General features: G+C 42.9%; 1 protein-coding gene across 6 annotated transcripts in view; it reads right to left on the bottom strand.

The window, feature by feature from the left end:
- The window catches only part of MCF2L2 (MCF.2 cell line derived transforming sequence-like 2), a 151118-nt gene that overhangs the window by 116133 nt on the left and 21465 nt on the right, over positions 1-13520 (bottom strand). The gene's annotated exons all lie outside the window — the stretch shown is intronic.

Raw genomic sequence — 13520 nt, 5'->3', positions numbered from 1 at the left:
GACTTTCTTCTCATGAAACAAAGCCTGTTATTTTAACTAAGCCTGTTAGTTTAAACACTAAAAAGTTAAAAAGTAACTTGGCAAGCAGCTGGGCAAAAAATGACCTCAATTTTTGTGTGTGATCTATGGAGTGAAAAGCAATTATAGTTTCACATGGAGATAATTTGATCTCTTTTTGTAACAGGTGCACCCAGTTATTTTCCCCGCTCTTCACACCAGTCTAAAGCAGCAACATTTACAAGAAATATCTGCCAACTTAACTGGCAAGATCAAGGTTTATGTTATAATGACATCTATTGGAACTACTCCTTTAGCCACTGTACAGAACAACAACCAGTCCTGGTGTTGTACAGATCACCTCTAAGTACCCAGACAGCAGGTGGAAGGAAGGAGGTTGGGTCCAGATAGACCACAGACCTCTCAGAGACTTGCTCAGCCCTCCAGGGCTACAAACCTGCCAGTAGTTGAGTTTGTGTTTGATGTTTGCCAATGTGAAGACTCATTAATATTAACCAGTCTTGAGCAAAACAGAAATTCCACCTCCCACCCAACCCCTATTTAGCTTTATTGGTTTGCTCTAAAAATAGCTTTGTTTCTGATTTCTAAATATCCTTTTTATTCAGAAGGTTTTTGTGATGTAAGGATAAGATGAAGCAAAAGAAAAAAGAACTGCAGGGTGCCATTTAGTTCTTATCAAATCCCCTGCCTGGGTAAGACAAACCTCATGGGATTGCTGTAAAAGCCACACTCAGGAGGAGATGTTCAGATGATGAGAAAGGTGGTACAAAACACATTTGGTGACGAGGAATCACACATCCAATAAGTCAGTACAGTTCATACACTGACATGCTGGGAAAAGCAATTGCAGCCAAAGAAACTAGCAGGGGACAGAAAATCTGAGAAAACAAGGGAAGGTGCCTCACAGCCCAATGGGCAAATCAGATGATGTGGCTATGAAATGTTAGCAGCTGTAGCCACAGCACTGAAGATCCCATTTGCACTTCCTCTAGGACAGTGCTTAAAGGTATTTACTCCCCAACATGGAAGAATTTGTAATACCATCACAGCATAGACCTTGCAGTAGAAGTCCCAGTCCTTGGAAACATGATTGATTACCTGGGGCTGCTGGAGGAAGTTTTTAATCTTTGACTAGAAGAAAAGCTTGAAAAAACTCTTATAAGCAAACAAAAAGACACAAGTCTGGGTTTGTTTCAAAGCTATGACATTTGCCTAGCACAAGCGAGCATTAATCATTTATATCTTCCACTGGCTTTATCCCAGGAAGCTCTGAAGCCTCTCTGGTCTGAACGGCAAGCCAGAAGGCAGCAGGAAGTGCTGCTCACCCTCCTGGGTAGAAGGAAGGGACCATTTTTCTGGGGACTGATATTCCAGCTGAGAAGCCCCTTCTTCAGGGTGACATGAGCTGGTATTGAGCTGACAGCCACAGGTTCATAGACACTTCAGAAAAACTTACTGATGACAGGCACATTTTAACACTCCATGGGGCCAAGGGGAAGATTTCAGGAAGCTGAAAAGCTGCAGGAACGTGACATCCCTTGCTAATATCTACAGAGGACATTGGACAACTCCTGGTCACTTCAGAGCAGTCCTGTCCTCTGATAAAATCTGTATTTCTATAGGCATGCAACTCAAGATCTTATCAAAACATACACCAGCCAAGTGTCTGCAACATATTTATTTTGGGAAACTTGACTCAGACATTTCCCACCTTCTGTGTGATTGCTCTTGTGGTCTTCACTTTTTTTTTTTTTTTCTTTTTTGAAGAGGCAGTTATTCATAGCCTCTGAAATTTCAAAAAGAAAAATTGAATTGTTTGGTGTTACATGAAACAATGCCAATCCCCTACACGGGTCATCAAAGATGAACATTTACATTTACCATACTGTTCTTCATTACTTGAATTAATTGAATTTGTCAGGACAATTTAAATATGAATAAGGATGTGATAAAAGAGGAAAAAAATAAAAGAAACAAGTCAGTTCATGTACTCTTGGTTCTCCTCTTAAATTACTATAAATTAAATTCCTAGCAGAGGCCAGTTTCAATGCAGAAGAATTAGGCCTTACAGTTTTGCTTCCCAAGGTTTTCTACCAAGAGGGAGGAAAAGAAAAGCAATTACTACAGCCATCTGTCTGGCACAGCTTCTCCTCCTTCCCAGCTCTCCAGGGAGGCTCACTGCAACTGTGCTATCTGATCCTCAAGGGAAAGCCATTCAGTTATGCTTCATAATTCCTCATTCAACAATGCAACCTGCTTGGGCTTGCAAAAACACACTTATTCTGTGTCTCATCCAGCTCTTTGTGCTCCCACAGCAGGTCTGGAGGAGCTACACCAACAGCAGATGGTTAAAAACAACAAAGAATATCCTCTTGTTCTTTCCTCTCTTCTCTGAGCAGACGCAAACTGGTTTACATGCTAATGGCAACCAAGTGTTTCCAAGAGCACTGGAAAGGTGACCTGCTGGAGTGAGGGCCTGGACTGCACCGGCAGATTGACACAGCAGTGCCTGTTGCTCCACCAAGGACAACTAAAGGCCATCAGCCACACCAGGACATTGGGGTTTCTTTGTTTTTAAGTGGCTGTAGGCTACAACTGCCTGGCCTTCTGCTGACTGCAGGAGAGGATGGCTTCAATCCCTCATCTGAAGCCACTATTCTTGGAATAATGGGCTACAAATTTCCAGAGCAAAGTTCATGTCTTCTTAATGATAGTCTAATATGTAATTCACAGTGAAAGAAGACAGCTGACAGTGAAAGAAAATCTTTTCTAAAATAGTCAAGTACATCAGCCTACTTCTACTTTGTGCAAACTCTGTCAAAAGTTATGCTCAGAGTTCTCATAATGTTTTTGAGAAAAATCAGATTGCTGATGTGATGGAAAAGGGTCAGACAGGATTAAGCATCAGGTCAGATATTTCTTGGTCAGATATTTCATTTTAAGAACGTGAAAGCACACCTTACATTATGTGTTCTTATGCTCTTTAGAAAGTACCAAAAGGCAAATCCAAAGTTTGAAAGTGGCAGAATTCCTACAGTCCAGAACTTCTCCCAGGTCCTGAGTCTGCTTTGCTTGCCACCAACAGCCAAGTCTAGCAGAGCTAAGTTAGGTTTCAAAAATTAAATACACTGAGGGAACAAATTTGCACATTTGACTGATAAGGTTTAAGCAGGCTAAAGAATTTGAAAATATTCTGTCCCACCAGAATTCTCAGTTCAAGTCCTTCAGCAAAACATTTCCCTTTTTGAAGGTCAAAAAGAACTTCAAGGTTATTACATCAGAGAAAGAATCTCTTAGTTTGGAATCCTTTTTTTAAATTTCTATTCATTTATCTTTCTCACCCATTGTTTACTTTCTGAAAAGGTTTGTTTATTCCCTCAGCCTAGGCAGACAAACAGTGAGGTCAGTTACTGATGCAAGCTGCTGTGCTACAGATTGCTCTAAAGAGGAACTAAAAATCTAGCTATAAACAGAAGGGAAATCTCATGCTTTCTCTTATTCCTCTGCACATTCCTGCCACCTCTTTTTTTGCTCACCCATGTTGAGTCAACTGAAAACTAAGCCAGGAATAACATTATTGTAAATAAGGTGAAGCATCATTTCCTCAGTGATTGCTTCTGATCTGGGTTAGCTCTCTGCAAAGCTGCTTGAAGGGTACAAGTGCTGGTAATGCATAGGAGGGGTGGCAAAGCCAGGACTGTCCTTCCAGGAGATAATCACACTTAGGTCAGCTTAGGGCAAAAGCCAAAATGAAGCATAGGTGGCTGTTATCAACTTCTCTCTCAGATCAATTTTTCACCAAGCACAACTGTAAAATCTACAAAGAGTATTTGTTTAAAAGCAATTTCTCTTCTCATTAAAGCCAAGTTTCATAGCAGAGTTTGGGAGCCGTCTTCCAAAGACTGAATCTTTCCAAAATATTTAAGTAACTCTTGGTCATGTTTGGAAGTATCTGTTTAAGTTGGTGGATTTTTAGTTGCAACAGCAACCCAGTTTTGTGTACACTTAGATAGTAGATATCTGGAGAAGCAAGGTTAGGAGCAAGATCCTGCCTTGACTGATGCACTGCCAGCATGTTCCAGCGCCTTGAGAAGGGGACAGACTGAGGCCTGGTGTGGAAGGAATTGCCTTGCAAATTTTCCCAAACAATCTCCATGAAAGGTTAGAAATGCACCTTTCTCTGAAGAGCTCAGAAAGCTGTGAGTCCCAGTGTCGACCTGGGCAGAAGCTGAACTGGTGCCTGATGTGATTTTCTGTCACACAGATGTGCTCTGAAGTTTTCTCCTGACATCACACTGAGTCATGATTGGTATTTTCAAGGCATTCTGTGCAGTTTAATGATGGAGGTACAGCTTTACCTGAGCCTGCTCTGCAGGCACATATTCCTGCTGATTTTAAGTCTTTCAGGGAAGACTGCTCAAATTCTTCATATCACTGTATTTTTCAATTAATCTCATTTACTAAATTTGATGCTTATTTTAACATAAAATTATAAGAGTGGAGAGGTCACAGATTGAAAAGATCTGTTTAGAAGCTGTATTTTCCTGTGCTCCAGGAGTGGTTACAGACTTTAGTAAGCTGTTTTTACAGGCAGGCACAGTACACATTAGGACTCTATGGTTGATTTATAAGGGGAAGAAAGTAGAGCTGTTCATATATAAAACTGAAATCTTGCCCTCCCAAATGGAAATGCACCCTCTAGGCATGATGTCAGCTTTCTAAGCCAATGTCAAAATATTTTGGAATACATTTCCTTGGATGAAGAAACAGATTTTGCTGCTTTTTCCATTTAACCACTTCTTCAAAAACAGTCTTTGGATGGTCTTGTATGAAGGAGATTTTTTGCTTGTTTTTAAATAAGTCTTAAATTTTATTGGTAAATAATAAAAATTTTAAAAGCTTTATTCTGCATAGGTAAACTCCCATTTTAATTTACTGTTGGTACATTCTGCAAAAATACATTGGTGTGTACAAATTTATACTTATAGTCACACTTCAAGGATTTCAATGACTATTTACTGACACCATACATTTGTGCACACATCTAGGAATTCTCCATTAATAATCCCCATAAAAGCTAAATTTACAAACTAATATAAAATTCTCAAAGCACTCTCCACTGTTCAGTTCAATTCATATCCTAGCCTATTATGAAGATACTTATAATACTGCTGTAAAATCGGAAGAGATAGATAAGAAATTATTAACAAATCTTCACTCTGCACTATGATTTATCCATAATCAGAAAAGATCTAAAGAAACACACCATACCACATCATCTGCTCAGCAAGATATTGCTTGATTTCACAGACCACCCCCTGCTGGGGGGATGCTACATCCTACTAGCCACAAAACTGAAACTTCCCTAATAAAAGGCATTAAAGGCAAAGGTCTAATCTCAGCATTCAAGAAATAAATCCAGATTTATAGCAGCATGGGACAGCCTCTTGCCTAGTGCCTCAGTAGTAAAAACTTCTTGATAGTTTCTGATTTTTGCCAGAGAAAAGTTAATTCATCTTCTTCCCAAAATCTGTCCTTCACAACAATGCTGGATTACTAGAACACAAATTCCTGCTCAGAAAATAGAAAAAAAGAATATTTCCACAATGTCATGTTAAAAACCATCATGAATAACAAAACCCACATGTGGCAAACTGCAAAGCTAAAATATGCTCACTACAATGAGATACAGCAGGCTGTACAGCAGACTCCATTCCTTTCTCCTAGAGCTTGCCAGGAGACAGTTTCATAGCTGAAACTCTATCTTAGAAGAATTCTAGCCACTGGCTCTGCCCTGAACTATTGCATCCAGCAAAATAATTTCAGAGCCTATTCACATAATTTCTGAGCTCAGGAGCTGAAGGGCTGGTTGCTTGCTCACTGCTGAACAGAGGCCAGTTAGTTAAAAAATATTTCCCTGGTTACTGTATTGGAGACAAACAGTGAGCCCCAGCAGGCACCTCTGCTGCCAGCAGCACTGAGTGTATCTCCGGGACAAACACTGCTCACAGCCCACCTCTGCCCGGGACAGCTCCCAGCCACCCTCCTGCAGCCTCCTCCACGCTGTCACCAGCAGCCCAGCTCAGAAGCCCAGCAGAAAAGCCACAAAAGACAGGGCAAGGAGCGATGGTTCCCCTGCATCCCCTGCGGCCACTCACGATCCCTCCCCGGTGAGGCAGCGCGGCTCCGGCAGTCCCGCTGTGGCAATGAGCTCACCCGGGCACGGGGCAGCAGCGAGGGAGGGATGGATGGAGAGAGGCCGCACTCCCTGAGCAATCCTGGAGCCAACAGCGCTGCACCCAAGGGCTGAGGCTCTGCTGGAGGAGTGTGCACAGAGCGCTTCGGAACAGCTGCAGGGCAAAGCACAGCAGAGAGCTCCGAGCGCACCGGGGCGGGTTTAACCCTGCCCAGGTACAGCCGCCTCTCCACTTGGGCCCCTCCAAAGGGACACTGGGGAGGCTTTCACAGCTTGGCACAAACAATAAAAGGACAGCCCAACAAGCAACAAAACAGATTGACTTTCTCAGACTGAGGCATGGAAAGGGCTTTCATTAAAAGAACCTTAAATAGTAGGGTGTTCGGGGCCAAGGGAAACCAGCAGTGCTGCTGTGAATTGCTGTCTCGGGTACCATCCCGAAGGCACACCCACACATCAGAACACAGCGCTGTTATTTAAAGACAAGGGAGAAGACTGCACGAGAGCTCTGAATTTGGTAGGAAACATGACCTCAGGTTTTGAACAGGGGAGTAATCATTTTGACATATTTAGTTCAATGAATACTTCAGAACACAAGTTTTCAGTGCATGAAGGGAGTATACATGTGGCTTGAAGAAGGTGACATCACACCTACAGCAGTCTGAAGCAATACTGGGAAGCAAAATAAACATTAGGTAACTCATAAAATTTACTGTCCCTTTACTGCCACAACCCCCAGCAGCTCAGGAGCTTTAGATACAAGTCACTCTTCAGCCAGGCTACAGTAGCTGTTCCCTAGGATGTATGATGCAATGGTAATATCTTTTTTGTTCTTTGTCTTCAAGATCCAAAAAGACAAGTGTCATTCATTCTATAGATAGGGAAATTGAGGCACAGGGGTAGGAATCCAGGTCATCAGTCAACCTCAGTTTTTCCCAGCAGTAAATTGAGGAGCAGTAAATTTCTACAGACAGGCTATTGGACATTGGATCTCTCTTAAGGATAATATACCCAGGATTTCCATCCTTCTCCCATCAGCTAACCAACACAAACTATGATAATGCTTTTAGCGTAGCATGAGAAAAATAACAGGGTTTCTATGTAGTTACAAATGCATGCCAGATCTAAGCAGAGCATCACCATGCTTGGTACAAGATACACCTGAGAGCTTATGACACCTGCAGCTTTACAGACAGACACTACTTGGTGGGTAAAGGTACAACAGAAGAGTGGCAAGATGCATGGATTTTACACTGCACTTCCTTTCTCAGCTTGCCAAACAAGTGAATTCACCAGCTGCAGTGGGTGTGTAATGTTACTCTCTGCTGCCTGTACCAGTATAAATGGCCACGTGTAACCAATGTACAAGATCTGTCTCCCATTCCAGACACGTTTTGCTCTCCTGGGAGCTTCCCCTCCCGTTCTGCTTGTGCAGAGTGAACAGAGCACAGCCCTGCTGGCCAGCGAGCCCAGCCCTGCCCCGGGGCAGCCCAGACAGCAGCAGAGCCTGTGCACAGCTGGTCCCCAGCCAGGTGTGGGGTAGCCCACGGCCCCCTCCTGGCACCACCCCTCACCTTCCTGCCGGGACTGGCCTCCCTGGGAGCACAGAGGGACAAGTGTCACATCGGTCCCAGTGGCTGATCAATGGGCCAGATGATTACAGTCTGAAAAGCACTTGAACCCTGTGTGTAGAGATGCTGCAGAAGCAGCAGAGGCAGTCGTGGAGTCAGCAGATGAAATGCCACTCTTCAAGTGAATGTAAATTACTAACCTTATATCTAGGACATAAGGAGAGCAATGAACTCACCATGGAAGGGGCACCAAGAAATTCCTCGGGCCACTACATTCTCCTCAGGCAATACTTTAAGTTTCATAAGCTAAATTTACACATCAGACATTTTTTCATTTGGGTAATTAGTACAGGTAATTTCAATATGTATTGGCAAAATGTCTTTGCCAAGCTGAAAAGGCTTAGTTGTGCCTCTCTCAGCAGAACAATAAAAAGTACCCAAATTTTGTCTCACCAGCCCATAGAATAGGGTAATACTGACATTTCAGTTTTTGTTACTGGGAAGCAACTGTATTACACATTTAAGTATACTTAAAAAAAAAATAAAATTCAAGGACATGATCCTCTCTGGCTACAATACACCCCAGTTTCCTTGAAATAACTTGCACCATGTCAGCATCTGTCTCCAAACATTCATGTGTTCACCTGTGGGTGTGGGCCTCCAAAAGCATGGCAAGAAATGGCTCATACCCAAGTGCCTCTAACTCAGAGATCATCTTCCCAGATTCTTTCACTGCAGGACCAGAGAGAACCACTAGGTTCATTGTGTTTGACTTGTTGAACACACAAGATGTTCATGGCAATTGGATTAAACAAGCATTTTAGAAAGCTCTTTAATCTTATGTTAAAGACTTCAGGCAACTGCAAATCCACTGTTTCCTCTAGAGAAGGCCTAACACAAAGAAATTGGCTTGTGTTTTACAGCTCCCACTTTGACTTACAGCCCACTGATTTTTATTGTGCTTTTGACTTGAAAATTTAAGTTGCCCCTCCTTTCATCCATTCTCTGACAGATGTCACTTCTTGAGCCTAGGGGTAAAGTCAAGGGAAAATGGAACACAGTAACCCTTTACCCCTTCCCATTTCACCTCAGCTTTTCCCAATGCTAGCAAATGATGACCTTACTAATTAACAGTATCACAATTTAAAAATCAGGTCTGCACTCCTGTACACCTCCTCAGAAGCATCCCCAGAAGCACACTGTCTCAAGGTGTGACTCAGGAGTTTAGACAAATAGCCTAAACTGAGCAATCCCCAGTATAATGACTCATAGGCACAGGTTCTGAATATAAATAAGGCATTGACTCTGTGCAAAATAAGGATGCTGGGATATTCCAGCTTAGAAAAGGGTGAAAAAAACCAAAATGCTTGGTCAATAATTCTTGTCTGTTGTAAGAACCTGGAGGATTTTCTTCCCTTTGAAAAATGAAATTAACTAACAGGATCAGAAATTTGTGCAACAAGACACTTGCATAGTCCAAATATTCATATATAGCTGGGCTGCTCCAACCAAGCATTTATTTATCATTACTTTATACTTGATCCTGAGTATCTCTAGTAGATAATGTGGTGAAGAAGCAAAGTCCATGTCTTAGAAAAGTCACTGGTCAGGCTAATCCATAGCAAGATTCAGGTAATAAAGCTGCAGTACAATTTGTATTAAAAAAATCAATACATTAGCACAGCAGAATTGGGTTTTTAAGTGAGGTGTGAAGCAGCAGAACTGGCTGAATTTGGAGAATAGGCTCTGTGGGCATAACCAGGGTGAGAGCTCTGCACAGGCACTCTCCAACCTCCCAGCACACTCAGCACCATTCTCCCCTGAAATCTTCTCCCCAGGCAGTTTACACTACAATTCAGGTAATAAAGAAAAGCAAACTGGGCTATTATACTGTGGTAATAATTCCCACAAGTTAACAAAACATTGCCAATTATAGCAATCTGTCTATCCATGTTTAATGCTTTTCCATTTTGCTGAGTTGTTTCTTGTTCTGGTATCATGGGAGAAAGGGAAAAACATAAATACCCACAAGGCCTCTGCTCTAACTTGCCCTCTGAGAATTTGTTCTCTTGATCTTTGCAGTTCTGCATCTCTCTCAGAACTCTTTTAAATGAAAATCAAGCTGTGCCTTCACTATTTGTCTCATAATTGTCTGGACCTTTCTGATTAGGTAAACAGGGTTTTAGTATTTCTCAGCCACAGCAGAGCATGCTGCATATGAATGGGGACAGGTGAAAAGAAACACAAGCATCTAAGATAATTGTCTTTTCTCAGAAAAACCTCTGTGGAAAACAGAATATTTTATTTCAGCTATTCTATATGCAATGAGAGCCAGCTGAAAAAAGTTATCCCAGGTCCCCTTGGTAGCATTTTTTACTAAAGAGAAGAAGAAATACTGAATGCAAATAGAACCAGAACAATTTGAGCAATACAGATGGAGCTACTGTGACTGAGTCTTCAGGGATTTAGAAATATCTTCCACTTATGCTTCAGATTTTGGTCTTCACATGAAATAGACACTTTCTCCAGTAACCAGCACTTCTGTGGAAAGGTCAGTCATTTGAAAAAGGAAAGTATTTCTCATTTATTTTACTACCAAAGGTGGAGAAGCTCCAAAAAGTCCAACAAATTTCAGTCCCAATTCATTTCAGATGAGATTTCCTTTCAGAGATAGCACCATAATTCCTTAACCCCTCCAGTACTTGAGTCCCTTTTCCTCCCTGAACAGATGGATCTGAAGAATTGGTTTTCAGGTCCAGCAGTAATAGAAACACAGCAGTAGGACTCAGAACAACCTCCCATGATTGCTGGACAGACAAAACTGCAGCATTCCTCTGTCCTACAGAGGACAAAAGCAGAAACACTGCTAGCACAACAGACAGGTCCCCATCCTACTGGCAAGGAGCCTCCTGCCTGGTTTTGCAGCAACAGCAAAATCCTGAAAAGCCTCAGTAATAAACTGAATATTCCTGTCTGCAGATTCACTACCCTGATTTAAGCAGCCACCAGCCTTGAGCACAGATGAAAAACATACAATTATTCCTCTAAAAATATAAAATTCCCTTGCAGCCCCAAGCTCCACAGCATGCAGAGACAGTCGTAGCCAGCACAGGATCATTCATCCATGTAAAACCCCTGTGGGTACATGATCCCCTTGGGGACTTGAGCATCACAACAAGACAGGCTAACTAGGAGCATCTGGGGACAAAGGGGCCAGTTGGGCAAGAGGTGTCCTCAAGCATTAAAGGTGTTCACCAGCAGCAGGGTGACATAAACAGTCAGGTCCATGATGAAAAGACATGTGAGCCATTGTGCAAGAATGATGCATTTCATGGCAAGAGGCTGTGCTTGGCTTTCAGCCTCAGTATCTGTTTTGTGAGGAACTGAGGGCACTGCAACAATGATCAGCCCTGGGCTGGGGTCACTGCCACATCTCTCCCTGGCTTTCCAGGGGCTCCTTCCCTTTGGTTCTCATGCTGTGCTATAACCAGCACCTTGGAGCTGCAGCTCCCAGTCTCAAGGTCACACAGTGGTGTTCAAAATAGCACCATTTGTACACCAGACCCCAGAGGGCCCTGCAGGCAGCTCACATAGCCTGTTGCAGGGAGCCAGGGCTGTGGAGCTCTCAGCAGGCATCATGTGCCCATAAGGAAACTGCCCTTCAGCTGGCCCCTCACAGCAGCACTTCTTTTTGTGACCATTCACTATTTTTTTCCCTTTACCTGAACAGAAGCCTACAACCACACCTCTAACCACTCATCAGAAGAAATCACATTGATTGAAAGAAAGCCTTGAAACTTGCATGATCCAGGAATGTGGAAGATCAGACTGGAAGTGGAACACAGGAACTGGAATGGCTTGGCACAACTGCTTGCTGTGGGGTACTGCTGATAAATGACAGGAAACCTTCAGGCCACTGCAAGCATGTGGCCTCCATTTCTGCTGTAGTTACCTGCATACCTTCCATATCTTCTCATTATGATATCTAATACACAAGATAAAATTGCAACAGAATATTCAAAAGGCTCCACAAGCATGGTCTGTATGTGTGTCCAGGGGATGGACAAGGTGAAAATTGCTCCATATTTTGGAGTGCATGAAGTACTGAGTGAACATCAGCCAACTGGACCTTAGCAACAGTCCAGCTCAACCTTTACACTGCAGAAAGGATACTCCCTCTAAAATGCTGGTAAGTCAGAACTTGCCCCAGGGATCCTGCATTGCCACTATGTTCAGAGAAAGCCACCCTGAGAAAAAGGCAGTCAATGAGTCTTTGCTTGTAGGACTAGGTGGGGCAGACAGAATCCAAGTTCTCTAGGACAGACAATCTTTTTGCCTCTCTGTTTATGTAGCACAGACAGCTAAGAGACACTGGTCTAGTCATCAAGGTAGTAATATGAAGTAGTCATAGCTACATCATCAGGATCCACTTTTTATGGAGGCAGGTAATTCCCACTCCTTCTTTACAGATAAGAAAACACGGGCCAAAAAACCCCCCACAATGAACACAAGGTCAAAGTCAGTTCAGAGCAGGAGAAAACAACCCACACAATGTTGTTATGAACTCCTGTGCCACCTTGCCAGCTCCTTAGCCCCCCTTCTGTGTCACCACACACAGAGCTGCCCCAGTGTGTTCTCACAACTCACACATCTCCAATACCTGCAGCTGAAGGCACCCTGTCCTCAGCAATAACTGAACTTCTGCCCCTGGGGCAGCTTTGCTGGCAGAGTTTAATACTAAAGCAGCAAAGATGTTTTCTGCCTCACAAAATGACAACAGGCTCAGGCTGATCTGACATGCTCTCTGTTTCCTAGCAAAAAATTATTTTCCAAGGGATTTCCACCCATAATACTATGCCAGGTAGTCTCTCAATATGAGAGACAGAGAAGGTGTTTCCCTGGGAACAGTAACCATGGCAAAGCCCTTACCAGTCTCTTCCTCTCTCTACTACAGGAAGAAAAAGAGCAGCAGATGCCTGAGCTCTGCCTCCAGCAGGTCCACAGGCCCACAAAGCCACAAGCAACCTGATCAAACATTCAGGAAGGAACTCCAATGAATCCACTGTCTTTTACTGGATACCAGACATTTCTGCCCTGCTGCTCTGAACTCGGAATGCCTCGGTACAAAGAGTGCAACTGGAAACATCAGTGTTACTGAGAGGTCAGCCAAATACAACAATGCATAGGTAGGCACTGAGCCCAAAGATCAGCATGGATGGATCACCCATAGAAGCAGAGGTACAATGGACTGGCTTTGCACTTTTCAAACCCTGACATTGTGCATTAGATCCCTGTTAAAGAAAGCATCTGCAAAGCCCAGTGTGTGAGCAGTGGCTGCAGCCAATACTCTGCTTCTGAGCCACCTTTTTCTACAGAATATTCTCCATTTACCAGATCAAATGCAACTCTTGCAGAAGAGCTAATTAAATAATAATAAACAATTTAACTTCCAAGTACAATCATATTGCATCTTTTTGGGAGTCTTCAATGTGCAGTAGTGAACACCTTGCAAATTGCTGGATTTGAGGTTTACTAAGTATTTATTCAAGTTAACAGGGCAAATCAAGGGGGGCTCTTTGAAAAATCTTCCTCTCAATGACACAGAGAAAAAGTGTTCTATGATTCAGCAATCTTGATATGTGAATAGACAGTCAACAGCCTAGATTTCGACTGCATCACTCTACTTCAGAGTTAGCATGCAGTTAGCACAAATTGCTAGGTACCAGTACCTTACA

This window comes from Zonotrichia leucophrys, chromosome 9 (genome assembly GCF_028769735.1).
Source record: "Zonotrichia leucophrys gambelii isolate GWCS_2022_RI chromosome 9, RI_Zleu_2.0, whole genome shotgun sequence".
In the NCBI taxonomy this organism is placed as follows: Eukaryota; Metazoa; Chordata; class Aves; order Passeriformes; family Passerellidae; genus Zonotrichia; species Zonotrichia leucophrys.
Note: the sequence above shows the minus strand (reverse complement) of the source record. Positions and strands in the feature narration are given on the sequence as shown.